The 26,491-nt window shown below is 42.0% G+C and overlaps 1 protein-coding gene and 1 long non-coding RNA gene across 10 annotated transcripts in view; one reads left to right on the forward strand and one right to left on the reverse strand.

Annotated features, from left to right (window-relative positions):
- The window catches only part of FBRSL1 (fibrosin like 1), a 1,043,303-nt gene that overhangs the window by 149,439 nt on the left and 867,373 nt on the right, over positions 1 to 26,491 (reverse strand). The window lies entirely within an intron of this gene.
- Positions 9,177 to 17,843, forward strand: LOC142818493 (uncharacterized). The gene is made up of 3 exons (XR_012895985.2): positions 9,177 to 9,314; positions 10,095 to 10,148; positions 17,707 to 17,843. It is a non-coding gene; the product is annotated as an uncharacterized LOC142818493 (long non-coding RNA).

A 26,491-nucleotide genomic window follows, 5' to 3' on the forward strand; every position in this document is an offset into this window, starting at 1 on the left:
ACCGATTGTTCCTTCCTAAGTGGAGCACTTTGCATTTCTCTTTATTAAACTTCATCCTGTTTACCTCTGACCATTTCTCTAACTTGCTAAGGTCATTTTGAATTATGTCCCTATCCTCCAAAGAAGTTGCAACCCCACCCAGTTTGGTATCATCTGCAAACTTAATAAGCGTACTCTCTATCCTAATATCTACATCATTGATGAAGATATTGAACAGTACGGGTTCCAAAACAGACCCTTGCGGAACTCCGCTTGTTATCCCTTTCCAGCAGGATTTAGCACCGTTAACAACAACTCTCTGACTACGGTTATCCTGCCAATTATGCACCCACCTTATCGTGGCCCTATCTAAGTTATATTTGCCTAGTTTATCAATAAGAATATCATGCGAGACCCGTATCAAATGCCTTACTAAAGTCTAGGTATATGACATCCACCGCTTCTCCCTTATCCACAAGGCTCGTTATCCTATCAAAGAAAGCTATCAGATTAGTTTGGCATGACTTGTTCTTCACAAACCCATGCTGGCTATTCCCTATCACTTTATTACCTTCCAAGTGTTTGCATATGATTTCCTTAATTACCTGCTCCATTATCTTCCCTGGGACAGACGTTAAACTGACCGGTCTGTAGTTTCCTGGGTTGTTCTTATTCCCCTTTTTATAGATGGGCACAATATTTGCCCTTTTCCAGTCTTCTGGAATCTCTCCTGTCTTCCATGATTTTTCAAAGATCATAGCTAAAGGCTCAGATACCTCCTCTATCAGCTCCTTGAGTATCCTGGGATGCATTTCATCAGGACCTGGTGACTTGCTGACATCTAACTTTCCTAAGTGATTTTTAACTTGTTCTTTGTGTATCCTATCTTCTAAACTTAACCCCTTTCTGCTTGTATTCACTACATTAGGCACACCTCCAGACTTCTCAGTGAAGACCGAAACAAAGAAGTCATTGAGCATCTCCGCCATTTCCAAGTTTCCTGTTACTGCTTCTCCCTCCTCACTGAGCAGTGGGCCTACCCTGTCCTTGGTCTTCCTCTTGCTTCTAATGTATTTATAAAAGGTCTTCTTGTTTCCCTTTATGCCTGTAGCTAATTTGATCTCATTTTGTACCTTTGCCTTTCTAATCTTGCCCCTGCATTCCCGTGTTTCTTGCCTATATTCATCCTTTGTTATTTGTCCTAGTTTCCATTTTTTATAGGACTCCTTTTTTAATTTGAGATCTCCTTGTTAAGCCAAGCTGGTCTTTTGCCGTATTGTCTATCTTTCCTACACAGCGGAATTGTTTGCTTTTGGGCCCTTAACAACGTCCCTTTGAAATACTTCCAACTCTCCTCAGTTGTTTTTCCCTTCAGTCTTGCTTCCCATGGGACCTTACCTACAAGTTCTCTGAGCTTATCAAAATCTGCCTTCCTGAAATCCATTACCTCAATTGTGCTGGTCTCCCTTCTACCTTTCCTTAAGATCATGAACTCTATTATTTCATGATCACTGTCACTTTAAAAAGCAAACTAACACGGCTACATTTCTATCACTTTATAAAGCAAAGTGAGACAGAGAATGAAGGAAAGAAGAGTCTTCCACCCACATCTCTCCATTTTAAATACAAATAAAAAAACTAAATTCAAATGCAGAGACCTAACTCAACGTTAAAAAAAAGTTATGGTTTGCCTTACGCCCACAAAATGGGGAAATTCATTATGCAACAGGGAGTGGCAGCCTGGAGTCTCAAATAAAATTCAGATAAGTTAATGCATATAATATTCTCTTTCCTGCACCTTTTTGTTTGCTGTCCAATACACATCGTGCTATTTCAGAGCATTTCAGTATGCTTTTGAAGCACCTTGCCCTGAACTGAAACGGATAAGGATCATTGCCACAAACAACATCACAATGTAAATCTGCTAGAGCCATTCTGATATATTACATCAATTTGCAGTGTTCAGAAGCAATCCGAAGCAATTAAATACATGAATGTATGGCAACACATCCTTTCAGGGGGTGTTAGGCCACATTATACCAGTACCAATTGTGGACTAATCTATCCAATTGTGGATATTTTATTTTTCGTATTTTGTCACAGAGAAATCTCACTAGTTTTTTTTTTCTTGAAAGATCTCTAGATGGGTTTTTTGACCTCACTTGTACATCCTAAGATCTTGTGTTTATCATTCCAAAATTAACCTACAACTAAAAAGGAAGAACTATTACCCTGACAAAACATTATTTGTTCACTTTCTAGAATTCTGGACCTATATCCAACCCTCATTAGCCTTCTTAGAAACATATCATCTTAATCAAAGAGAGAACAATGAAGTAAGCCCTATCATCCTGCCCCGCAATCCCAGGCTCACGGATATTCATTGCATCTATTCACCCTCTGACTCAGAGCCCTGCTGTCAGACTTGGGTCTGTATCAAGAGGAAAAGGAGTTCCCAATGAGAGGTGTCACTGTTCAGCTGGGATGTTAACATTGAGGTCCCTTCCACTTCTTTTTGGCAGGTATTAGGGATGTGAAAGGTAAATCAGTTAACCAGTAAGCAACACCCTTAACAGGTAATGCTTACAGGTTCTGGTTACCCAGTGAGGGCTAGAGCAGCTCCAGAAGTGGACAGGGAGTTGTTTCAACCCCATGAGGCCTGTTGCAGACAAGGGCTGCTCTGGGAGTCAAGAGCTACCCCTATCCTTGGCAGTCTGGGCACATCGCAGGCAGGGGTAGCTCTGGGTGGGCTGGATTTTACATCCTTAGCAGGTAGCCAGGCAGCAGTTAGTGATATTTTTCAAAAATGGATAATATTACATAATCTTGACTCACAAAAAATGGGTTTCACTGCAGTGACATAACTATTGCTTGGTGGAAAATGGCTGCTCTGTTTTCTTGAATACCATGTGGGTGCATTTAGGTTTTGAAAACTGTCTAATAAAATCCAGTTCTGAGGTGTTTTGGGATTTACATTCTTTCATTTTCAAAACTAATAAAATGAGGAAGACAATCACTGTCCAGGAACACACATCTGGAGGAATGCTTCACCTATAGGTCTACTGCAGGTAGAAAGTAACAACACGCAGACTTGTGCAATGGTTTTATGGGAACGAAGACACTGAAACACTGAATAGGGAAAGCTGAACACACCAATCACCAGTTTAGGCCCAGACACACTACCAAACCAAAACCATACAAAGCAGAGAGAAACTCATAACTACCTACAATGTGCAAAACACGGATGCTCCAGAGGTTGATGGAATTACTGCCTAAAACACCAGCTACTTTTATTCAGCCTGACTCATCAAAATGGGATTACTGCTTGTGTTCAAGAGAAATGGATATTTCAAACTCTCGTAAAACAGAAGTAAAAAAAGGACGAGAAGTAGATGTGAGACTATAAAATACTATCTGAATAGTAATCTTAAATATCAGGTAATTGAGTAGTGGTGTAACCGCATGAATTCTTATCAGTTACATGACTACTCGATAATCCCTGGGGGCAGAGCCAGTAGCCAGTGTGCTCTGGCCCGACTCCTGGGGAGTCTCCTGCCACATAGCACTGCTGCCTCTGGTTCCCCTCGTGGATCGGCTCCTGCCTGGCATCCCGCACTGCTGCCTCTGATTCAGCTCTGAAAACCAGCTCGCTGTGTAGACTGGCTGCCTACTGCCCCGCGCTGCTGCCTTTAGTACAGGCCAGAGCGCCGTGTGGCAGCAGCTCCTGTCTGCGGGGTCCAAGATCCTTGTGAACAGAAGCTGCTGCACAGTGGGATAGGGGGAAGGGAGGCTGCACAGTGGGATAGGGGGAAGCGACCTCTGTCAGCAGCCCCTGCCTGTGGAGGGTCTGAATTCCTTGCAGACAGAGGTTGCTCCGCATCTCACGGAGCAGCCTCTCTCCATGGTGAGCCTGAGCTCCCTGTAAACAGAGGTTAGTCTGGAAACAGCCCGTCTGCAGGAGGTCTGAGTTCCCCACGGACAGAGGCTGCTCTGTGGGAAGCAGAGAAGCCTTTGACCAGGAGTAGCTCAGGCTTGCCACAGACAGAGGCTGCTTTGTGGCAGCCTTCCCTCCTCTCGCTGCCACCATGCTGCTGTCTCTGAAAGAGGTGGCAGGGGAGGAAGGCAGCACCGCAGAGCTGGTGCTGGAAGGAACTGGCTTTTAAGCTGGCTCCTCCCAGCAGGGACTCCTGCTCCTCCCACCCCCACTGCCTCTGATAAAAAGGCAGCATGGGGCAAGAGTATGCATGCAGTTGACTAGATTAACCCATAAGCTTAGGCTTATCGGTTAATTGTACGGTCGACTACATGATGACATCCCTACATCTGACATGAACATTTTTCTTTGAAATTTCAAAGCTATGGCTATCAGTCATATGAAAGCATGACAAAGCTCAAAAGCCATTCTGAACAGAAGCTGAGTGGGTTGGTAGCCATCTTTGAATCACTCCTCTTGTTAGGAGTAGGCAGTACAGTGAGAAAATATTGTAATATTTACACACATATACATCTCTTTTTGTGATAGGGCTGAGAAAGCATAAGAAAAAGGTACTAACAGGAAAATAAGTACTAAACTAGGAGTGCTGAGGTTGCTACCAAATCCCTAGCTCGAAATGTTTTCCATTATGTGCAGAGTTTATAGTTTGGTTCAATGGATCTCTATACTCCCACTATAAAAATTATTTTAGCACCCCTGAATTGAAGGAGGAAAAGCAGAAGATACAGCTGATGTTGGAAGAGAGAATAAAGGATAAAGAAAGAATCTTGTTTTAAATGCATACAACGAGAGTAGGAAAGTTAGCTATGATGCTGTGCCACACTATGACTCGGGTTCCTCAGTGCTATAGCACAAATGATAAATAATAGTAATTATTCAAATCTGTAAAGCTGAGGATTCAACCAAGGACCTTTCCTCTTAGATGATATCTCCGTGAAAATCTGCATTTGAGGCTAAAATTTCACCTAAACTTTAAAGTCACAACAAGATATACAGGAAATATTTAACTGTAATATCGATACATCTTTAGTTTTATTAATATTCTAGAGATGCTATTGTCCTAGCATTTTGAATAGCGCCGCAACTGAACATCAATGTGTCTGCAGTGATGTGCTTCACACACTCATGGAGGATACACACAATCCCGTCCATTTGTGAGGTCTGAGTGCAAGTGTGCATATCCAGGGTTTGGAAATTGCATTACAATGCAACCTCATAGAATTTCACAGTTTAGAATTTAATTTTTTTAATGTTTTAAGAGATTAAAATGAGAACTGGCAGCATGTACAAGAGATACTGCACTTTGAATGTGTTATCTATAGTGATTCAGGCTTCCCAAAGCTTTAACTGAAGTTGGAAGAAGCAGGCTTTTTGCCACGGAAGAAACTACATTACATTGCTCCCTAGGAAGTGAAACAAAACAATAAAGGACGGTTAATCTCTTCTCTAATTCTGCACTGTGGGACAACTCCTTCAGCAAGCAGCATGGCTGTATCTACCTGGGAGGGGGTCATTTTCCTTGGCTTCCTCTTCTGCCTCCCTCTATCCCTGGGAGCAGTCTGTCTCCCTGCTGCATCTTTCAATGACTTTATCAGAGCTTGCACCAACTCAAGCATGAAAAGTAGCTCTGGGCCCAGCAGGGAGAGGTGGGGGAGTGTGTGTCTGTGTATGTTTTAGGGGGAGACAGGGAGATGAGGGAGGAAATGTTATTCTGTCTTTTGTCTTTTCAACAATTTCTTTTTAATGCAACTTGCAGAGCAGCATATAATTAGGGGGCTTGTGGAGCAGGCTTAAACTCAGGAGTAACCCTTCTAACGACCTCAGCAATGGATAATCAGGTGCACGGCTGTGGGGCACAGCATGCCTCCCCACCCGCAGTGTATCTCGGCCTCGTAATTAGAAGCCTCCACACTCCGCTGCATAAAGGCAGATTGCAAGGACAGCATGAAGTCCTTGTTTGAAGCTAGGGGCACAAAGATTGCAGTGCCTGTGATGGATAGAGACAAAGACACCAACACTGGAAAGCTTTCAACAGCCTCAGTATACTTGCAGCATTTCTGATGGACATTTTAAGGCATTATTTGAGCAGTGGGGTTTATTCTCTTGCACTCTTCTTAAAATTCCTTCATGCCCCTGCAAGTGAGGGGAATAGCTGTAATCATTGTATACAGCCTCCCTCCACCCAAATATTTCCAATATTTTAACCAGGAAAACATATTTTTCCCACTTTCAATGTTTGTTACTTCTCATTCCTGACTAGGAGGAGAAGAAACTGTGCAATTACAGATAAAAGGGCCTATTGGCACACAGGCATATTGTAATAATTAGGATGTGGGAATCAACTCCTCAGGAAAAATTCCCAAGTGGTACAAATTCAAGCCAGTATGGTATCGTTAGCAGACTTTGTACATACTGGTTTGAAGCTGCTTTTAGCACTGTTTCCCTAACCACTCTGGGCCTCAAAGTAGAATAATCCACAAAAAGTAAATATATTCCCCTTTAAAGACACATGAAAAATCTCTTTCTGTACTGATCAAAGCCTATTTTTATGTGTACATACATTTGTGCAAACATACGAAAGAAACAGAGAAAGAAGGAGAAGGAAACCTGGGGGTGAAGAAACTGGAAGAGCAGTGTTGGAGGAGAAAGCAATGGTGGTAATGAACTAAGTATGATATTCTCTTATGCTTTGTCTACACTGGCACTTTTGCTTTTATTGTAAATAGGGTTGCCAGGTAGACCCCGCTAAAAAATCGGACATGCTTGTCCGGGGGGGGGGGGGGAGAGGGGGGCGGGAGCACCACCCAGGAGGGATGTGGGAGCCTCTGGTCCCGTGCAAAAGCAGGGCGGGGGGAGTGGCTAGGAGTCCCGGCCTCTGTCCCGCTCCACCCCACCTGCCTTTTGCATGCAACCAGAGGGCTCCCAAAGCCAATCACGACCTACCTCCCAGTCACTCCCCTGCCCCCGCTCAGCTTCCCTCCGACACCCAGCTGGGAATTCACAAAATACCAGACATTGCACATGTCCGGTATTTTATTAATTTCTCTACCGGACAGATGGTGCAAATTGCGGACTGTCCGGTAGAAAGCCGGACAACTGGTAACCCTAGGAAGGGGTGTGAAAGAAACACATCCCTGTACAACAAAAGTCTTAGCGACAAAAAGCACCAGTGTGGACAGAGCTCTGTTGGGGGAGATGTGCTCTCAGCAACAAAGCTACCACTCGGAGTTGGAAATGATTTTATTTTTGTGGTTGTAAATTGCACAGTGTTAACATCGCCTTAGAAAACCCTCTTCAACTTGCAGCATCAGGCCCCCAGTTTTATTCAATTCTCTTGAGCCTGCCACAAAACTATTTCCACTTCTAAGAAAATTCTCACCTCAGACCTCGGCCACACTTAGTTTGCTAGTTACTACAATCCTGAGGTCTGTCTCTCAAAGCAGTTCCATTTCTCCTAAATTGCTCTGGTGCTCCCAGATGCTCACAGCCAGAAGTGGAGCAACAAAGCAACAGGGAAAAAAGCTGAACAGTACAGTGTACCTCAGGGAGCTCTAGAAGAGCAGAGCAACAGACTGCTGAAAAGACGAAGCCAGTGAGGAGGCGGCAAAAAATAAAACAAACAATCATAATAAATTCAAAGAGCAAAATCGTTAATGCCACTCACAGCACTGGAACAAATATTGGCAGTTTCCAAAGAAATCAGCCCCATGGAAACACTATGGAGAGAGGCTATCATCCCTTCTGAACCTACTTCGTGGAACAAGAGAGCTGTTTTTCTCATCATATAAGAGAAATTTACAGGAACTTGGAAGACAATATAACATTAAGAACCTGGGGTAACTCTGCAGCAAGGGCTGCAATTTTTTTGTCCCACCGCCTCCTTCAAGCTCTTCTGAATACACATGTATAGATATTTAAAGCCTGGGAAGATCATTAACAAGCTATTAGAATCAACAGCAAAGGAGACCTAACCTGGACTCACTCATGTGTCTCATTTCTGGGAGCAAAGTATCCACAGATGCCTATCTGTCTATAACCGAAAAACCCTATCAGAGGAGAAATTAGAATCTGAGGTCTCTTCTATTTGCCCCCTCCTCTCCCATTTCAGCACTACTACCACTAATACTATTCAAGAGAATCATTTTCAATTCTATTTTCCATTTCACCTTCTTTACATTCTCCCTTCTGCCTGGAAGCTCAGTAATGCCACACTGTCCAATAGGAAAGCAAACTACTACAAGGTTTCCTGTTTTAAAAAAATTCTATATAGCCTCTTTGAAGAAGGAGCCATAAAACTTCTTGGGACATGAATGTTTTCTACACTGGAATCTAAAATGCGCCATGGCTCTGAGAGAATTGGAAAACGTAATATTAATACCGCATCTACAAACAGCAAGGAAGCAGAGGGTCTATACAGTAGCAAGCTGCATATTTACTTGCATGGAATCTTTTCTTAAGACTTTACTTGAAATATAAATAAAAATAAGGAGAATAGAAGGGAAGCTTTTCATGAGTTTTTGAAAGTTTTAAAATGGTATGCACATCTTTGGCATTTGTAAATGGACATTTCTCTTTTTCTCTCCAGTTACGATGCACATGGCTTACCACAAACTATTTCATACACACCTAAAATTACTTAAGAAAACATAAATTTAGAACCATCACAAATAGTTTTCCAGAGCTTTCATCTGGGGAGGACACACTCTGAATTCTATTATACTGGTGTGAATCCATAGCAATTCCACCCAGGTACTGTATTTTCTGAACAGCCCAGGAAAGGACCCGCTTTTCAGATATTGAAACTCATAATTGCTCAGCATCTCTGAAAATCCAGCCTGCAGAATTTATCTGCTATTGCAGTTAGAAATAAAACAATACAGATTAAAGCGGTCACAATGTCGATCATCCTCAGAGGCACCTTCTGCCGTAAACTGTGTTGCATGGAATTCAATGCTACCAGACAAGGAATATAATAACGATGAATCGAAGATTCTAGAAGGCTCTTCAGTTACAAAAGTCAAGTTACAGTTGCCTCCTTCATTGTGATTCGTTCCTTGACATCCACCTCCCATGACACCTGGGAAAGGACAGACTGAACTTGATGATTAATTTACCAGCATAGTACCTTCGTCTTCCTGAAACCACCTCCCCCATTCCCATCTCTACAGTTTATTCTATGTTCTCTGCAAGAACTAATGTTTGAGTCATTTTGTGCTCTTCTGCTAATCACTGCACTAACGATATTTGAGTTTAAAACCCACCCCACAATTTTTGTTTTGGAAAAGAAATCACCTGAATCTTTAATTCTAATTATGCTGATCAGAGAACCACATAATTCCAGGTGTGAAACAGGGAGGGAGGATACCATCAAAGTAATAGGATACCTTATATTAAGCAATATGAAATCACTTTCAGTCATGATCCTGCATTTTTTAATAATTGAGTCTGCTCAAGAATCTCATGCTAGCCAACTGGGGGAAGTGCAACACATTTTAAAAAAGGAATGGCGAAAAGCATTCAAAAAGAAAACAGGAATGAAAAATCTGTGTTCTCCAGGCTTATACTGAGCCAAAAGCCATGCTCTAAAAGAGCTGTAACTTCCCAGTCATCCGCTCTGCTGAACACTCTGGGGACCCTAGCACAGCAAACTACAATTTCTAGTAAATATATCCCAGGGACACAATTAGTTTTTCAGCTGGGGGCATGATAAATTGGTCATGCATAATTCAAGGCCAGAGCAGGCTAGAATATAAACTGTTCCGTGGCGGCTTCCAACTGCCCAACAGGAGAATGCAAATCAGTTAGCTGGCACAGAAGTTGACGGAAGCTACTAATACTGCTGGTTTCATTTTACATCTTTGCTTGTTCCTAGGTCCATCATCAGCATGCACAACCACCACCATTTTAGCCTCTCCTCACTATTATGTTGTCACAGTGATATCTCCCTCACTGTCCAAATATCTTTTGGGATTGTACACACACTGTTTTCACAACAAATACAGAGCTGTGCCTGCCTTTCTTGGTTTTATTTTTCTCCTACAGATAGCAAGAGATACATGGGCATGTTACTTAACCTTGAGTTTATATTGTAGAGTACATTCAAATGGCATTTGTGTTATAGGTTTGTCAAAGATCATGGAGGCTACTGAAGATACACTTCCTAGATGATGAATGGGTAAGCTTTTGTAGGTGGCTGGCTGGGTTCCTGTTGAAGTGATTATCTTAATATTGCTTAGATTTCATGGCACTGTTGGTATATATTACAGTGCTTAAAAGTACTGGATATGTGCTTCTTAGGGCAAATCTACACCACAAGCATAGTTTGATCTAAGCTACCCAATTTGAATTACATTATATTAGTAACGTATTGTCAGATTGTTGTAGCTCAGATGTACTTACCGCAGGGACCACACTACAGAGGGTTGACAGAAAAAACTTTCCTGTTGACTTCCCTTACTCATCTTATTCTGCTGTAGTACCAGACTCAATAGGAAGAGTGATCGGCAGTCAATTTAGTGGGTCTTTACTAGACTTGCTAAATTGACCACTGTGGATTGATCGCTCAGCATCAATCCACCCCACAGTGAAGACAAGTCCTTAGATATTTCAGTCTAAAGAAATATTTTATATAATCAGTACAGGAGGCCCCTGACTTGCGATGCGATTGGTTCCGGGTGAAGCGTCGCAAGTTGGGATCATCATAACTCAAACCGCCATTTACAATAGGTGCCGTGTGCCATCGTAAATGTGGGCCGAGGCTGTAGGTAGGGGGTTTCTGCCCCTTCCACATTTACAAAAATGGTTGTAAGTGCGGGGGGTTGGAACTTGGGCAGTAGCAAGTCGGGGGCCTCCTGTATTATGTCACCACAGCCAGGGAACAAGAAAAACATTGCTGAGCAGAAGTTGATCTATTGATAAGTGAAACAAAATTACTCTGAAAACTTCAAGGATACTTACAAATGACAGCTTGAGAGCAAGGAATTTTAATGCAGCTTCACAACTACCCTATGTTGTTGGGTCATGAACACATGGTATATCCACTGGAAATCTCTAACATAAAGTAACTGAAATTCACTGTAACTGAGCCTACCATTTGCATTTTATGATGCAGGAAAACAATGAAATGTTTTTCATTTTACTTCATGAGCCACAGAGTTTCACCAACTTCAAGACGCAAAATGCTAAGGCCAATTTCCCAATTTAGTTACCATATTTCTCTGTTCAGGAATGGAATAAGCATTTTGGCCCACTCTGTGACAGACATTTAAAAAAATATGTTGTGCTGAAATTTGTCTTCTTTCTGGAAAGATTATGAGGAAAGAAATAAAGGCTTAGTTTATTACCTTTTTGGCAACAGACGTGCATTAATTTTCTGCCGGATCATTTTCCTAACATGTTCAAATAAGTGGTTTTGGTTTTTGCTGAATCTTTAATGAAAATAACCAAGGAACTATTTATAATTAATTATTATTATCATCATTATTTTAAATAATGCATTCTGAACACAGTTACATGCTTCCTGGGAGAAGCTAGGATTCCCTAGAAAGGCCAGCCTCACTAATGGAGAGGGTATCAATAAAGCAGGTATTGAAGTTATGTTCATGAGACAGATTGTCCCCATCAGACACAAGTGATGTAGAGCTACAAGACTCAAGAGAATACTGAATACTATAAATATAGAGTTGTTGTCCTTAGTAAAGTCATGTCATTTAATTTTCAAACTTCCTCATTTAATACTTTTCAGTATCTAGATGAAGCTGATCTGGCTGTCTCACTTAGACCCTGGAGCCATGACCCTCCAGTTCTCTGGCATGACGACTCAGGAGCTGGTCGTACAGGAAAATGAAGTGCATATACATTAAATACTTAAATAGCTGAGAAACTACCCTTCCAGTAGTTGTATAACTTAACATTTACAAAGCACATATATTGCACACAATATGTCTCCATTTCTACCTAAGCTTCAGGCCTTCTAGAATATTCTTCCCCACGCCGCAGCATATGGAAAGCACGTCTCTCCCTTCTAACTTCAAATTCAATCTTGTGGCGTCTTCCAATAATCCTTCCTAATACCTTCTGACCAATAACCCACAAAGCCTCCAGTGACATTTATTTGCTGCAGGAGAAAGAAGCACTGTTTTTTAATACAGATTAGCTATATTGGGGGCAAACTTTTGATGTAAAAGGAATTTATTTTGTTTGAATGTAAACCAATGTTTCTGAGTTTGTGGGCCATGATTCTCAAGACAGAAGCCACAGAAAGGTACTACGGAGACCAAGAGGCACTAAAAACTGTATTTACTATCTAAAGCAAAGAAAAGCTTGCTCTTGACTCACAATTCTTCAATGTCAAGTATTCTCCGTCAACTGCTAAAAACACCAACAGTAAAATGTATGGACCTACCCTTGACATTTTTATACTAAATGTAAAGGGGGAGGTGATTGTTGTTGGTTTTTAACTTAGAATATGAGCTGTTCAATGTGAAAAAGTTGAGAAATACTGGTCTAACACAATTCTTAGCTGACTTATGTTAAGCCTGGTGGAAACCAAAGTAAGAGTGTTCACAAAGCCTTTTGTGCTGGTTTAATTCACACAGTTTAAAACACAACTTTGTTATGTAGACAAGGCTTTATTAGAGCAAAGTCCACATCTTTTCCTAGAGCCTGATCCTACAAATTCTTTTTAACTATTAAGCATGAATAGTGACATAGGCATGAGTAATTTTACCTATGAAGCTAATTTTTGAAGGATCAGGTTCTGTGTCTGCATTTTTTACATGGCAGCATTTTTTTTAAATCCATGTCCTTTGTAAACTTTGTGTGTGGAAGCTGATGGATGAACTGAAACCATGTCATTGAGAACCCTAAATGCTGCCAAATTAAATTCTGGCCTGCATGAGAGGCAATTACACAGCAGGAGCTCAGCAACACCATTTGCAGCTACAAAAAGAAGCAGAGCAGTCCTTTAATTCCTCTCAACAAGTGCTTTAATTCCACTGGGGTGGCTAGTACCCTCCATTAAAATCTTTTAACATTTGGAGAGTTAAACAGGATTTAACAAAAATCAGCTATGCCCTGATCAGCCCCACTGTGATGACTTGTTTAATTTTATTTTCACTTTAGTGGCAAGCTAAATTTTTCAGAGGTGTAGCCTCTGAAATGTATGGGTATGCCAACAATGCATCACTGTCGTGTATATTGGCCAAGTCTCTACAGGAAAAACTTAAAAAGCAACCAACAGTCTAGTAGCACCTTAAAGACTAACAGAACATGTAGATCATGTTTACATCTGAAGTGGGTTGTGCCCACGAAAGCTCATGATACCAGCTACATGTTTTCTTAAGTGTTTAAGGTGCTACTAGACTATTTGTTATTTATAAAAACATAAAACTTTAAAAAACTGTTATTTTTTAAGTTTTTCGTGTTACAGACTAACTCAGCTACCCCTCTGAAGCTTTTGAACATGGAAGTCTCTACAGGAAAGAATTAATGGCCACAAATCAGATATCCAAAAGGCAACACCCAGAAACGTGTTGGAGAACACTTTAACCTGGCAGGGCACTTATTAATGCATCTCCAAGTCACTGTTTTTTCTGGCCAATTCCACAGGCTGAATACACAGGGAAGCATTGGAACTTAACTTCATTTACAAGTTTGGGACTGATCACAAAATTATGAATAAAGACATCACCTGGCTAGCATGCTACCTTCCACATCCTAATGACTTAAGCAACCAAACAATGGGTACTTAAGAAAAATTTGCACCTTCTTTATCAGCTTCATGAAACAAACACTCTAACTCACTACTATTTTTTCCCTTCCTTCTCCCCTCCCCATCCCCTATTTATTTTGGAACTGGAATTTTAATTATTCATTCATCTGAAGAAATGAGTTGTACCCATGAAACCTCATGATACTGTCTACATGTTTTGTTAGTCTTTAAGCTGCAAAACCATTCGTTATTAGCTAAACTTTGTGTACTGAGCAGAGGAAAAGCAAAATGTGTGAAATAAATATATTTAAATAAATACATATAAATAAATATATTTCCACAACCTTTGACCTTTTCACCATTTTGATCCCACGACTTCTCAATTTTAAAAAATTTATTTTCCTGTTTACAGAATGCAAACTGTTGGTCTGGCCCGACTCAAGAGTTTTGGGTTGTGGAATGCTCTATTTTCATGACAAGTCTAACAGTCTAGATTTATGCGGGCTGGCAGATGCTGAGAGCAAGTGATAGAAGTGAGAGCAAGTGTGTGAGAGAGAATATGTATGGGTTTAGTGGACTGGACTTGTTTAAATGTCTCAGTGATTAATTGTATGTATGGTACTTTTAAGGGGGATGGGAAGCATGTCTCTTACACACAGCCTTAAATACATGGTAAACAAATACCCAAACATACAAAAAAACTATTCTGACAGTACAATATATAGATGTATGTGCGAGTGTTTGTTTGTATGAGGCATATGTGTTAGTGTGATAAATGTGTCTGATTTATGCATGCTAGCACACATACCACAGATTTATGGCTATATACTCACATGGAATAGACTGTATAACTCTGAAAAGCATTTAAGGAAATGTTGCAGGTGCTATGTTGAAAAGAAAAAGTAATGGGTGTAGACCTAAATATCACTTGTAACAGTCATTGTCTTAAACTCTCAAAAGACAATCTATCTAGACATAGAAAGAAAAAAAATTAAAATCGCAAGCAAAAATATTATTGCATATTAAGACAATGTCTAAATACAGGCAGTCCCCGAGTTACGCGGATCCGACTTACGTCGAATCCGACTTACGTCGAATCCGCAGTTACGAACGGGACCCTCTCCCTGGTCTCCAGAAGACCAGGGAGAGGAAGCAAAGCGGCGGAGCACGCGGGCAGCGGACAGCCCAGACGCGTCTGGGATGTCCAGTGCCCGCGTGTTCAGCTGCTTTGCTCTGCTTTGCTCCCCATCCCCCTGGTCTGCAGACCAGAAGGACGGGGAGCAAAGCGGCGGAACACGTGGGCAGCAGACAGCCCAGACGCGCATCTGGGCTGTCCCGCTGCCCCCGTACTCCGTGGCTTTGCTCCAGACGCCTGTAATACAGCAGCTGGGGCGCTGCCGGTTGGTCCTGTAGCGCCGCTCTGGGCGCTACTGGACCAACCCGGCAGCACCCTAGCTGCTCTGCCCCAGGCGTCCTGATTCAGCCACTGCTGGTCAGTTTCAGCAGCGGCTGAATCAGGACGCCTGGGGCAGAGCAGATGGGGTGCTGCTGGGTTGGTCCAGAAGCGCCGAGGAGCGGCCTCGCTACTGGACCAACCCAGCAGCACCCCAGCTGCTCTGCCCCAGGCATCCCCAAGTCAGCCACTGCTGAAACTGACCAGTGGCTGACTTCAGGAAGCCCCTGCCCCGGGCTTCCTGGAATCAGCCGCTGATCAGTTTCCGCAGCAGCTGACTTGGGGATGCCTAGGGTTCTTAAGTTGAATCTGTATGTAAGTCGGAACTGGCATCCAGATTCAGCCACTGTCGAAACTGATCAGTTTCAGCAGCGGCTGAATCTGGATGCCAGTTCCGACTTACATACAGATTCAACTTAAGAACAAACCTACAGTCCCTATCTTGTACGTAACCCGGGGACTGCCTGTACCCTAATCCTCCAATAAAAAAAAACTGGCCTGCCCCATAGTCTCATGAAAAAAAAAGGAGTAAATAGGATGATGTACCTGACCTAAAGACCAGCAAACCTTGTTTCTACTGAACAATGATGGAGAAGATAATTTTAGAGTCAAGGAACTGCTGTTAGTCATAAAAAAATCTAGAGGTGGTCAGGAATAATGCTCCCCTTTCCCCCATGTTCTCAACTGGTAAGGGAAAGCATGAAGAAACAGGTTGGTCAAAAAACCAAGAGCTCTATTGGATAAAGAATATAAAAAAATGCCATAGAGCCATTTATATCTCTGGGCTTTTTCTGCATGGTGGAACAATGAGAACTACAGGGGTGTAATTTCTAGAGCACACTAATATGTTACACATTAATTGCTCCGTGTATACCTTGCTGGTAGGCACTAAAGGTTCCCTAGTAGACTTTAATGCAGTTCCCAATAAAGCACACCAGGTTACTTTTAGTGTTTATCAGCAGGGTATACATGGACCAATTAATGCACAAAGTTAATGCACTTTAGAAATCACAGCCCTGAAGTGTGCATTGCCCCACCATATAGACAGATCCTCTGCATCAAAAGATGTAGCCACATACATATATTTTATGTATGTACATATCCAGTGTGAAGGAAAGGAGGAAGGAAAGTCAAGAGACTATAGAAGTTCAGTATGCAAACAACAAATCATATTTACAGCATACCACAAGTGCAGACTCACGGGCAAATTTATAAGACTGAAAAATGAGAACTGCAGTTTTGTCAAAAATATAAAAAAACAAAAGATGCATCCACCAAGCCAAAAGCCCCTCACTGAGGCTGAAACAGTAATTACTGCCAGGATTCTCTGAAGATCATTAGAAGCATATTAGATATAATACACGCACACATTTTAAAAATGCAATAGGAACTTCCCCTCCAGAATATTAAAAGTAACCAAGTTTTTGTAATTTATTAACAAACACTAATTTAAGATCATTAGCCAACTTGGCAACAGACCAGAGAAAATTTATAGCTGACATGCTGCAACATCAGCTTTCATCCAGAAATGCTAATTTCAATGAAATGAATAGTGTGTGGGCTTTTCAAACTGCTTTGCATTTGGCTCCTCACAACCCTGTTTAAAGCCTGGGAACCGGCCATATAGTTAAACTGCACAGATGTTCAACAATCTGTACTTGTGTTAATTACCCTAATGTGAGCAGAAACTCAACAGATCCCTGCTAATGAAGGAGAAAGTTTTCCAGTGTGACTACCGTATGTTTCATTGTCACTGTATTACCAAGCTTCTCCCCCGGCCCCTTTCTATCCCCCAACCACAAAACCTCCCTCTATTCTCTCCAGCTCCTTTGAATTCACACTGCCCGCCTACCTCGATGTGCATGAATTGGACCAATTAATGACTGTGTTCTCACAACATGGCAGACACCATCAGGCTGATTGGACATGCGGCTGCTGAATTTTAACAGGCAATTTTAAACAATATAAGAAAAACAGATTTAACAGGCTCTGGAGTCACCAATCCCCACCCATCTGCCATACTTCTGCCTTCATCGCTACTGAAAAAGCACCAGTGTGAGGCAAATATGCTTCCTACACTGTAAAATATAAGCATATAAAGTGATAAAAATCAGTATTGCTGGGTGATATTATTAAAGATGGAAGCCTGAATCCAGTTACATGTGGGAAGATAGACTAACAAGACAGCTTTGTAGTGAAGGTGGAGTATATTCCTGTGGGTGTATGTAATTCTACACTGGCTGTCAGCACTGTATCTAATATGCCTGGGAGATTTCACCTGCTAAGCCTGCTGCTTCAATACTAAGAAGCTAGAGTCACTGAATTCCATAATGGTTGGGACTCACAAGAGCAGTAGCATATGCACTTGGGTATGGAAGGGGAAGATGGGGCTTCAAAAGTGTAGGGAAAGAATGAGTTAGGCTACACACACACAAAAGTAACCAGCTTTGAAGGTGGCTAGGAACAATGCTGCATGCCCATTTAACCCAGCATTAAACCACACTTTGTCTAAAGGACTGTTTCCCCCACAGGAGGATCTCATTTTCTCTTCCTTCTTCTTTTCCTCAGCTCCCAACTGAAATCACCACCTTCTTCTAAGGCTCTCTACTCAGCAAGCAGAAGGCAGAGGAGAATGTATAAAGGGAACTTGCTTCTACCCTTAAAGCCACAGGTCACCTCCAGGCTTAATTAGATCTTCGGCCATTTCACAGGTGCTGTCACGTGACCTTTAAGTCAAGTTCTATGTTAAACTGTATTACCGTTACCCAGGTGTGAAGAGATTCACATAACTTGCTAGACCTGGCCACGCCAGCAGTTAATCCTCCTCCCTGAGAGGCAGTAGCTTGGTCAACAGAAGAATTCTTCCAACACCCTAGTGGTGTCAACAGCTACATCTCTAAGAGGTATGGATTTTTCACATCACTGAGAGAAAACAACTATGCCAATATAAGTTACCAGGGTAGACCAACCCTTACATAAGAACATAAGAATGGCCATATTGAGTCAGACCAACTGTCTATCTAGCCCAGTATCCTGTCTGCCGACAGCGGCCAATACCAGATGCCATAAAGGGAGGGAACACAACAGTAATCTTCATGTAATCCGTCTTTGTCACCCACCAACTTAGTTGAGAAAAATTTAAAAATCAACAAATAGTCATCTAACAGCACCTTAAAGACTAACAAAACATGTAGATGGCATCATGAGCTTTTGTGGGCACAACCCACTTCTACAGATGGAGTACTAAAAGTCCAGATCCAAGAATAAATAAGGGAAGGGGGAGAGGAGAAGAAAGGGGACGGAGGGAGAAGGAAAAAGTCAGTGAATAGATTGTTCAAATTACAAGAGACTGATAAGAACAATTACCACCTCCATTGGCTGGTTGGTTAACTCATTAGGATGTGGAAGGCCAGCCAATAGCCCTGTTCATTCCATTTTGATAAGAATCAAACTTGTAAATGAAGTTAAGTTCCAGCTCTTCCCTGTGTATTTGGCTTGTGGAATTGGCCTGAAACAACACGGTGACTTGGAGGACTTGGAGATCCATTAATGAGTGCCCAGGCAGGTTAAAGTGTTCTCCAACAGGTTTCTGTGTGTTGCCTTTTCAGATATCTGATTTGTGTCCATTAATTCTTTCCCGCAGAGACTGTCCAGTATGGCCAATATACATGGCAGAGTAGCATTGCTGTCATTTGATGGCATAGAAAACATTAGTGGATGAGCAGTTAAATGAGCCCCTGATGGGAGAGATGGGCAAAAATCGGCCTGTAGGCCATTTCTGGCCTGCCAAACTGCTAGATCTGGCCTGCCACTGTTCAGTGGTCCAGTCGGAGCTATTGGCAGGCCTCCTGCCTGACGTACCTATACACACCACTGAAAGCAGCTTACTGAAGGAGTCATGTGCTCTTTATGAACTGTGCCATCTCAAGCACAATCTCACAGCTTCCACTGGCTGGAAACAGACCAATGGGAGATGCTTGTGCTTTGCTTGCTATGCAGGCAATTCATGGAGGGCCCCTACCAAGGCCGAGCAGTACGCAGAGAGCACATGGTCCCAGCAGCCGGCTGCTCTGAGCAGCGTACGGGGACACTGCAGACAAGAAGCCTGCACGAGGGTCTCACTAGGCTGCTAGCAAGGAGACACATAAAATAAGTGCGTCCCAGCCAGAGACTGCACCTGGCATCCTACCTCCTTCACAACTCCCTGCCCCATATGACAAACCTGTGCACGCCTGTCCTAGGTCATAATCCCCTCCCAGTTCCTGCACCCCCTCTTACACTTCTCCTCCAGGTCTGAATCTTCTTCTGCCCTGGGTCATAACATAAAACACTGCACTCCCTCCTGCAGGTCACAACTCCTTCTCATGCTCTCCATTCTTTTCTGCATCCCCATTTCCTTGCCCAAGATCACAACTCCCTCCTTCACCCGAACTACCTCCCAGACACCTCACCCTTTTCCTGTACCCCAATCTCCTACTCCAAGCTCCCTTGTGCACACAACTTTTGTCTCAGATCCATACCTCCTTCGTTAATATAATGGAAGAGTGCAGCCCTGGATCACTTACCAAATTTTTGGAGCCGCTCCTCATCAGAAATTATTACCCACCCCCTCTTTGTTCCTATCTTGTATCCTTCATGCTAGGAAAGTTTCTTGTGTTATTCAGAGCCAAGAATTTAACAACTCCCTTTGGAGATGCAGCTGCTCATTTGGATAACTCAGCTACCTTGCTATGTATTTCACATGCTCACTTTCCACAACAGCACTCTTCGTTTTGGGTAAGTGTACTTTCCATTCTCTGCTTTCAGAAACTCAAAATCCCTTTCAAAAATGACATTCTTTGTGAAGTGCAGAGAGCAGGAGAAAGAAGCATCACATGAAAAAGTGGGGAAAAGGTGAGGAGGCTGGCATAACCCAGAAAAGAGTTGGAAATTATTTAGAGAGCACTTAGACTCTTTTCTGCCTCTCTCTTCATCATTTAGCACTGGAAGCAACACAGCTGTCTAATGGCAACTTCAGGCGCCCATGGGCCAGCAAAACGACATTTTCCACACTTAAATAACATTGAGCTGATTTAATTACTGCACTTAATAGTAACAAAAGATGTCTCAATTTAATCTTCAAACGGCCCTCCAAGATCAAAACACAGCTGGATGGATAACAAGATGGCCTAGGCCAGCAAACAAGGAGGACCAATTTGTTCAAGAGCCACCATCCACTCTTTAGCATAAAAGGCCAAGGAATACTTGTGCTGCTGAAACAAATAAAAGAAAGCTCTACTCTTTCCTCCCCTTTCACCTCTTCCGCCCCTTCCCACTATTGTTATATATGAAAAGACAGCTGATTCATTGGTGAAGAAATGCAACATGATAAAAGAACAAATGATGTTTGGGAGAGAGAAAAAGAATTAAGAATCACATTTTTAAGAGGTTTTGTTTTTATAATCCTTGGAGATTATTAAGAGAGAGTGAATCAGATTAAAATTGCACAGGGACAAAGAAAAGTCCCTACCTCTATTATTTTCCTTTCTGTGCTGGACAGGAGGAGACAGCTCATTAAAGAAAGCCCTCAGGACATGGTTCTTATAAGGAACTCCCAAGTGTGTGCCAGTGTATGCATGGGGGGAAGGGTAAAATAGTTATTGTTTTTTTTTCTCCATGTGTCAGTTTAAGGTGTAAAGAAGAGAGAGAACTTTGGATACAATTAACCATTTACCTCCCTGAATTTTTCCAATAATCCTTAATATGGGGTGACCTTTATTCAGAGGGAAGTGTTTTTGTGAAATACCTCTCTTTTCATTAGCTGTTAAGCCAACTTCTCGTGTTGCTTTATTAACCCTATGACACAGGGATATATTTGTTAGACTCCAAAGTGCCACAGGACTACTTTTTGGATTTGTGCTGTTTCCATTACGCTATGTTTACACTACGCACCTTATAGCAGCACAGCTGCATCACTAGAACTACACCACTGTTAAGGTCTCATGTGTCAACACTCTATATTGGCAGGACAGAGCTCTTTTGCTGGAATAATTAAACCATAATGGCAGCTATATCAGTGGGAGAAGATCTCCTGCTGACATACCATTGTCCATACTAGTGCTTCAGTCAGTGAAACTTTTGTCCGTCAGTCACATCCCTGACTGACAAAAGTTTTGCCAATGAAAGTGTCAGTGTAGACATAGCATCAGAGTTTAGCACAGAAGCATTCTCAAAGGTTAACTATGAAAACTCACTTGCCAGCCATCGTGACAATTCCTGCAAGTCTTTGAACAACAACAAAAGTGCAAACGAATTTTATTTAGTAATAATGTCTTCCCCCCCCCCCCTCCCAAAAAAGGAGCCATCTAACAACTGCAGGTAACTGGAGACAGCTGGCCCAGTTTTTTCATCTCACGTATGCTGGTATAAACTGACAGAAATTCCAGTGCAATCAACTCCTCTGATGTCAAACTATTGCCTGCACAGTTCCTTTGGAATGGCACCATTATAAGGGAGATGACAGCCTGCTCCCTTTGTAAGTTCTTCTTCTAATGAAATTCCCCCAGCTGACTGGTTGGCTGTCGGTGGAGTTGTGACTGGGTGACTTTACATGTGCACTTTTTCCCAGGCTTTCTTCCTTAAAATTTACCATTGCTGCAGGAACTGTGAAACCTCTTGTGCAAGATAAGGCTGGCCACCAGTGTTTTAGCAACTGTGTCTTCTAGAACTGTTCTGAGCAGGGTTAGATGATATGATGGTTAAAATACTGGCAAGCATGCAGTTCTGCATGAGCACTCGCACCTACAGCTAACCCCCTAAGTGCAGGAAATACAGATGTGGGGGGGTGCAGTAGCATCCCAGGTTTTGAGCTTGGGGTCTCCACCACTGGCTCTATGTCATGATACAGGCCTCTGCTACTGGCCCAGGGATTCTGGTACAAATGGGTGGGAGGGGGGGCACAGCTCAGAACCCCACAGAACCCTACCCTAAAAATTTTTCCAAAGCCTCTGTCTAGCTCTGGTGGAGTTGTGCAAATTATGGGCCAAATCCCACTGTTTGTGGAAGTACCAGCAATTTCTAGTGACTTTGATGGGTGTGTCATATGTTACCTCCCAGAGAAGAAATGAGACTTTTACAACCAAGCAGATATGCACCAAGTTGCTATAAGAGTATGTCTACACTGCATTCCTCTTTCGAGAGAGGAATGCAAATGCAGACAAACGAAATTGCAAATGAAGCGTGGATTTGAATTTCCTGTGCTTCATTTGCATAATTGCGTCCTGTCGCTTTTTTGAAATACCCTATTTCGAAAGAAAAAACGCAGTCTAGACGGGGTTATTTTTTTTAAAAACTTTCTTTCGAAATAACCCCATCTAGACTGCATTTTTTCTTTCGAAATAGGGTATTTCAAAAAAGCAATTATGCAAATGAAGCATGGGAAATTCAAATCCGCGCTTCATTTGCAATTTCGTTTGTCTGCATTTGCATTCCTCTCTTGAAAGAGGAATGCAGTGTAGGCATACCCTAAGTGAGCAGTACATGGTTTTTAATTTATATTGCAAATTTGATTCAGAACTGTGTTCAAACCTTGTAAGGGGATGCATGAATCCCATCATAATGGCTGAGCCATCTGACTCAGCTTGCAGACCAGATATATGGATGCCTGCTCCAATATTGGTTTTCAAATTGATTTTGTTTCATGTTTAAGCCATAGGTGCAACTGTTTTCCCGATCAGCATTTGCTTGGTGCTAGTGTGGAGATACCTTTGAGAGCCCTTGTGCTGATGTTCAAACAAGTGAATATTTACAAACTTGCTTTGTTTTTAAAATGAGAGATAGTCAGAACATGGGCAACTTCTTTAATTAGAATGTACTTGTGCGATCAAGTAAAAAAAAAAAAACCTCCTGCTTGCTAGCGGACATTGTCAAAAACTGAAAAACAGATCTGCTCGGTAGACATTGGCACTCAGACTCTGATTCACTTTTAAACACCCAAAGTATCAAGGGTGAAATCCTGTCTCCATTGCACTCAAGAGCAAAACTCCCATTAACTTAAATGAGGCCAGGATATTTGAGCCTGTTCAGACAATTCATTAACCACTATTTCAAAGACACACCTTTTTGTGGGATTCCTAAAGGCCTTTTGAATGTTGTTTTAAATGCCTGGATTATTTTTACAATTCCAGTTATGGGTTCTTTGTTCGGAGGGAGTTAAGTAACACAAAGAACACAGCAAGAGAACAATAGATGGTATTACCATGCATGATTTGCCTTAAAAAATCCTCTTTTTTCATGAAGTTATAGATTCAATTTCAGCCTTTATTATTACTTTGCCATTTAAGAAAGTGGTTCTTAGTTTTAATAAAGGAAAGGGAGTTTCATATTTCATCAAGTGGTAAAATGCTTCCACTAATACAGGAGCCAGAAAAGAAACACCAAGGAAAGCCTCTTTTCTTAATCTTGTGGACATAAGTCCAAAGTATGGCACACTGAGGAAAACCCTATTCATTTTTGGGATTCATCCAACTAATGCAAGGCTGGGTAGCACTAGCAAACCTAATCACATCAAGTGAAAATATGAGAGGACTGTTTAGCTCCTTAAGAGTACCCAAGAGAAAGCCTCATCAAAGTATATTATGTTCCACTGCGCACAAAACTCCTAAGGCCATGTTCAGAGCAACATTTAAGTGCAAAATGGGACTGAAAGTAACTTAAATTACTTGTGGTTACTCTCCTATCACAACCTGGGGCCTACCAGCTCTTTAAATAGCTCCCTGCTTACTTTTGCAGCAGCTCATTCAAAACTTGCCAGAGCTGCACATCAGTGCGCACCCACTTACTTTCACCTCTGGTCTGATACCAATCAATCATAGAATACTAGAAATGGAAGGGACCTTCAGAGGTCATTGAGTCCAGTCCCCTGCCTTCATGGCAGGATCCATGGTTAGGGAACTAAGCAAGACCAGTGGTCTCCAACCTTTTTACACCCAAGATCACTTTTTAAATGACAGAACAAGCCAAGATCTACTGCCCCGACCCTTCCATGAAGACCCGCCCTCTCTATTCTCCTCTTCTCCATCACTTGCTATCCCCAACCCTTATACTGCTGCTTTTTTTTCCCCAATTCTTCTGTAGGAAGAGGTTTTTCCAACATTTGGCCTGTCTAGACTGGACCAAATGCCAGAAACCCCCCTTCTTTTGAAAGCCCCCTTATTCCTCATGGAAAGAGGAATGTAGGGTGACCGAAAGATCATGTTTGCTCTTCCACTAAAAGAAGCAGAAGAACAAATGCATCCCTGGATGCAGATGAGTTTTTCTGGGATATCTCTGGAATCCTGAAAAACTCCTGCAGTCTAGCCGTACCCTTGCTGGATTGAGACAAGATGTTTAGGCTCTGGGGTGGAAATGAGGGATTTGGGTGTGGGAAGGAGTAAGAGGTGCAAGTTCTGGGAGGAAATCTGGATGCAGGAGGAGGTGGATAAGGGGATGCTGGCTCAGGGAGGGGGTTCCAGGCTGTGCAGTGTTGGGGTCAGAGGTAGGTAGTGGGGCTTCTCCGGGGTGGGGGGAAAATGGTGGGAGGCTGAATGCCTCATGATTGTCCAGTCAATCGCGATCAACCAGTTGGCGACCAAAGGTCTAGACCATCCCTGATAGATGTCTTTCTAACCTGCTCTTAAATATTTCCAAAGATGGAGATTCCACAACCTCCCTAGGCAACTTATTCCAGTGTTTCACCACCCTGTGAAGTTTTTCCCAATATCCAACCTAAACCTCCCTTGCTGAAATTTAAGCTCATTGCTTCTTGTCCTATTATTGGAGGCCAAGGAGAACAATTTTTCTCTCTCCTCCTTGTGACACCTTTTTAGATACTTAAAAGCCACTATCATGTCCCCTTTCAGTCTTCTCCTTTCTAAACTAAACAAGCCCAATTTTTTCAGTCTTCCTTCATAGCCTTTAATCATTTTTGTTGCTCTTCTCCGGACTGTCTCCAATTTTTTCACATCTTTCTTGAAATGTGGTGCCCAGAACTTGACACAATTCCCCAAGTGAGTCCTAATCAGCGCAGAGAAGAGTGGAAAAATGACTTCTCATATGTTCCTCATAACACTCCTGTTAATGCATCCAAAAATCATGTTTGCTTTTTTTGCAAGTGTCACACTGTTGACTCATATTTACTAGATTCATTTCTGCAGTACGCCATCCTAGATAGTCACTTCCCATTCTCTATGTGTGAAACTGATTGTTTCTTCCTAAGGGGAGTTCTTTATATTTCTATTAAATTTCATCCTATTTACCTCAGACCATTTCTTCAGTTTGTCCAGATCATTTTGAATTATGACCCTATTTTTCAAAGTAGTTGCAACCCCTCCCAGCTTGGTACCATCTGCAAACCTAATAAGGATATTATTTATGCCAATATCAAAATCATTGATGAAGATATTGAATAGAACCAGTCCCAAAACAAACCCCTGCGGAACCCCATTTGTTATGCCCTTCCAGCAAGATTGTGAACCATTAATAACTACTCTCTGAGAAAAGTTATCCAGGCAGTTAGGCACCCACCTTATAGTAGCCCCATCTAAGTTGCAATTGCCTAGTTTATTGATAAGAAGATAATGCGAGACCATATCAAATGCCTTACTAAAGTCTAGGTATATCACGTCCACCACTTCTCCCTTATCCCCTAAACTTGTCCTATCAAAAAAGCTATCCGTTTAGTTTGACATGATTTGTTCTTTATAAATCCATGCTGGCTCTTACATATCACCTTATTTTCTTCCAGATATTTGAAAATGAATTCCTTAATTACTTGCTCCATTATCTTCCCTGGCAAAGAAGTTAAACTGACTAGTCTGTAGTTTCCTGGGTTATTTCCCTTTTTATAGATGGGCACTATATTTGCCCTTTTCCAGTCTTCTGCAGTCTCTCCTGTCTTTCATGATTTTTCAAAGATAGTAGCTAAAGGCTCAGATACCCTCTCTATCAGCTCCTTGAATATTCTAGGAAACATTTCATCAGGTCCTGGTGACTTGCAGACATCTAACTTTTCTAAATAATTTTTAACTTTTTTTATTGTATCTTCCAAACCTACCCCATTTCCACTAGCAATTACTATGTTAGGCATTCCTGCATCATCAGACTTCTTGGTGAAGACCAAAACAAGTAAGTCATTAAACACCTCTGCCATTTCCGAGTTTACTGTTATTGTTTCTCCCTCTTCAGTGAGTAATGGGCCTACCCTGTCCTTGGTCTTCCTCTTGCTTCTAATATATTTATAGAATGTCTTCTTGTTTCCTTTTATGTATCTAGCTAGTTTGAGCTCGTTTTGTGCCTTTGCCTTTCTAATCTTGCCCCTGCATACCTGTGTTCTTTG

This window comes from Pelodiscus sinensis, chromosome Z (assembly GCF_052426305.1).
Source record: "Pelodiscus sinensis isolate ZL-2025 chromosome Z, ASM5242630v1, whole genome shotgun sequence".
Classification (NCBI taxonomy): domain Eukaryota; kingdom Metazoa; phylum Chordata; order Testudines; family Trionychidae; genus Pelodiscus; species Pelodiscus sinensis.